Genomic DNA, 4,502 nt, shown 5'->3' on the forward strand with positions numbered 1-4,502 from the left:
TAAGAATTTTGTTAAGTGTTAGAATCTTTCCCAAAGTGTAAAACCTAGCAGATAGAATTACGGAATAAGCAAACTACAGAGTATGAAGTTCACTTGTGTTAATGGATGCAGAGGGCAGAATAAAGGGTAAAGGTGGCTGCAAAATGGAAGAAACAACCCAAACAATCCACACAGGCCATTTGTAAAGGCTAAAGAAATAAAAGCAAATTGACATATATCTAGGATTGACTAATGGGAAAAGTAAATACTGGGTAACAAGGAGATGTATTTGAGGGTCCCCTTTTATACGACGCCATTAGTTTGTCTTACCCCTGTATTGTTAAAAGCAGAGTCAAAAAAAGTGATGACTTTGTGATTCCTTTAAGTTCTAGAAACATTTTTATGTTCATATTTTTGTTCTGATGCATAATAGATATGTGACCTTGGGCTAATTTTTCAGCCTTTTTAAAAATGAGATTATTAGTATATAAAATAAGGGCATAACAATTCGTGTTCCTAAAACAATTATATAAATGCTTATGAAGAGTTTAGCATAGTGCCTGGAACCTAAGAAAAAGCAGGTTTAATGTTACTTATTGTTATTAAGTTACATAACAGATTGGTCCATTCCCTATAATTTATATCTAGAATTTAACTTATTTGTCTAAGAAAATTTTATTCCAGAACTGTTAATTTCAGGAGCACTAAGATCTATGTTAGTTTCATGAGAAATTTAGCTAATAACTTGCTCGGTCTCCAAATAAAAAGTTTGATTTTTATTCCTCTTTAAAACAATACATTTAAGTGAATATGCATATATATTAGCAGTAATGGGCTCAAATTGATATGCTAAAGGAGAGAAGATTGACAACAACAATATTTCCTTGTAATAATAATAGGAAATGTCATTAAATAACACTTGTCAAACATGATTCCTTAATGTTTTATTTTAGCTGGAATGAGGGGTTATGCTTTTTTGTCTCTTCCCTAAAATGAGCCATCAGAGCATTTGGATTATAGTTCAATTTCAGCAAAACTTTCAAAAATGACACTGCAGAGGTTGGATTGTGTGCAGCTGTAGGTCTACAGATGCTTTATCAAAACATTCATAAGTTTTTATTAGGCACTATCCTCAAGAAACAAAATTTGGATTAATATATCATTTGCTAACAACTGACAAGCCATAATATTCAAAGCCTCTCTTGAGAAAGACTGAGAGGAAAAAAACAACTTCTCTGATTCATTCTTGCAAATAGATCAATAAAAAGATCTAATCTTTATGCAAATGCTGGTGGTTAGCCAGGAAACAAAGGACACATTCTGGCTAGATATTATGGAAACTGCGTGAAAACTGCAAATTCCCTAAATTTATAGCTTCTGCTGTTTTCTATATGACTTTGCAGTTCCACAGCTCAAGAGAAAATGCTCTTGCTTAATGACAGAGACAGTTTGTTTAGGTTGCATTTTCCTTTGTAAAGCAGAATTAGCACTCTAGGAAATATGAAATTACATTAGTTTCAAACTGGTAGCTTCAAAAAAGTAGAAAAACATACCAAATTAAGCTACAAAAGAAAGGTAATCTGGGAAAAATTACAGGGCTGTAAATAAGTAAACCTTTACAAACTTAAGATGTCTACTTAAAGAAAGATAAAATATATTGTTACGTCTGTGAAATGCCTTATTTTAGTAAGCTGCCTACAGAACCTCTTCAACTAGATGTTTTATCAACTGAAATTATTGAAAGCCAAAACTAGCAATGCCTTTAAAAGACAAGCTCCATTTTCTGAAAAACTCATTTCTGCATTCTCATTTTAGTGTTCATTCAACCTGTGTGATATCTGTTTACTCTCTGACACCTGTGCTGAAATTTCATTAGCAGTGTTATATGCACTTTTCCCCAATAGTCTGTTTTCTTTTCATTTGTTAATTTTAGAATGGAAGTTTTCTCTAAGAGAAATATAGGTTCGGTATTCATTGCACAAAACTTGAAAAAATGAAGAAAATTAAAATGATAATCAAGTCTACCAAATATTTATTGTTTTGCTCCTAACATTTCAGAAAATATCAATAATTTATAGCAGAGGTTGGCACACTTTTTCTGTAAATGGCAGAGTGTAATATTTTAGAATTTGTGCACCATATGGCCTGTCTTATTACTCAGCTCTGCTACAGTAGTGCAAAAGCAGTCATAGACAATGTCTAAATAATGGGTGTACCTGTATTAAAATAACATTTATTTATAAAAACAGACCATGATTTTGTCTGATCTATAGAATAAAGTACTTATACCAGGTGTCAAAACCTGCCTCATTAATATTTAGGTATCTACTTCAAATAACTTTTCTATAAATAGAAGTAAATATATGTTCATATAATGGATGTCATTCATTTTTATTGCCCTGCATATGATCTCTCTTCCTATTTGCATTCTTTCACTTTATGAGTACCGATAGGGATAACTCTCTATTATTGGAAAGTGAGATCCTCACTTTCTCAAACTTTCTTGTAACTAAGACACTTCTATTTAAAATTAGGTGTGCCTTGTTAGGGTTTGACCGATGATGCAGGCTGTGAAAGAAATCACAGCTAAATGAATAGATGCAGAGAAGAAGTTTATTTTACTTTCCACGAAGGGAAAGGCTGTATTGCTAGTCAATACAGGGCGGGATAAATGGAGGGCTGCTATTTTAAGCAGAGGCTGTTGCTAAGTGACAAAGGAGGGAGGAGGGTTTGGGGCTGAAGTTGAGCAGATAACAGGGACTGTCTTGAAAAGTTACAGTTTGTTTATTTTCCAGGACACAGTTGGGCAGAGGCGTCTTATCAGTATTTTTCCTAACCCTGTAAAATATGCTCAGAGCAAAAGTTATGAAGAGTGCAAAGGAGGCTTGTTTGCTGGGGAAGGGGGGAGAGGAACTTTCTATCAACTAGAGGCTCCTTGATGGGAATTATCCTTGACTTGTGAAAACAGCAGAGAGGAGGCAAATTCAAGAATGTAGCCTTGAGAGTAGTTTATCTTGTCCTGAAGTTTGAACACAGGGGCTGTTTGAATCAGAGGAGCTAACAATCTTGGGGTTTAATTACCAGGTGCTTCTCATAAATTGTGGAAGACCACAGCAAAGAAAAAGAGGACTTTTCCCCCTTTTCCTGTCCTTACATACCTGCCTGCAAAATTGAACAGAAACTTAACAACAAAGAATTAAGGTTCAAGAAGAAACCATTGCAGCTGAGGGTTGCAGCAGAGATGACAGATACAACATTGAGTCTCTAGGTGCAGAAATTACTGCATTATGACAAGTTGCCTTCAGAGACCAGGACTGTCATAGTCAGCAGTATAATCTGAAGTGTACATTGTTAAGCAGTGTAACTATTAATGTATTCATCAGACTGGTTTTATGCTGAATTCTTGCTTGTTTCGGCTTGTTTTCAAAATCTCATGCTGTTGTTTTTCTTGCAAGTGTGCTCACTATCAATAATCCTTTCAATGAATTCTTCTTGAGATAATTATTTGATGGGAGTTCTTGTTGCTTGAAACTAACAACTCTGATTGATACATAAATTTGTACTAGGAAAGGCTGTAGTAACTTGGGAAAATGTTAGATTGATGAGTTAAAACCCAAGGGTAATAAAAATCATGCTAATAAACTCAGAAATTGGTCTCTGAAATCCTAGAAATTTCAAAAATTATAACTGATTATTACTTATTGTAACCTAAAGTGATCAACAAAAATAAAGTTTATTAAGAACTTGTGGCTGCTGCTGTAGAAAAAAATGAATATAAGAATAACTTACATCTGTGTGGTGGAGTGGTTATTACTAATTCTGTTACCTGGAAACCCCAGTGAGGTTCAGGCTGCCTGTCCCAGTATCCAATTCAACAGAGTCAGGGTTGAGTTATATAAGGCGTTTATTGAGGAGGCCGGCCAACCAAGAAGACAGGGAGCATATGAGCATTCAAAACCTGTCTTAAGGAATGGCTTGAGGGATAGGATTATATAGGGATATGGGATAAACTGAGGCTGGGAATGGAATGCAGCTATTGTGTAGTCCCTGAGGTCTGCAGGCATCAGCTCTTGTTCTTGATCATCTGGCGATGTCTCCATGAGATGATATCATGACTTCTGGTTAGGCCAGCCTGACTATGCCTGTTTATGGATACATTATCCAAGGCTGCATCACCTCCTTAATTGCTTTGTCTGGAGTCAAGGGGAGCATATGGGCATAAAGGCCTAGGAAAAAGAAACTTTAACCCCTGTTCACATGAATATACGTGTTCTATAATTTTTAAGTGATATAATTATATTTCAGATTAATTCAGGTGCTCAATCTTTGGACATTATAAGTGCCCCTATCAATTCCATTGCACAAACTGAAAAAGAGAGTGACAACTTAAAGTTTCTAATATCAAAATTTTATTCCATGGCACAGACTAACTCTTATTATATTAAGTAGTCTCAAAAATGAAGCTAGAGCACCACCATAGCAAAAAAAATGTTGATTCTGTAAGCTTCCAAATTATAAAATTA

This window comes from Miniopterus natalensis, chromosome 2, assembly GCF_054644295.1.
Source record: "Miniopterus natalensis isolate mMinNat1 chromosome 2, mMinNat1.hap1, whole genome shotgun sequence".
NCBI lineage: Eukaryota > Metazoa > Chordata > Mammalia > Chiroptera > Miniopteridae > Miniopterus > Miniopterus natalensis.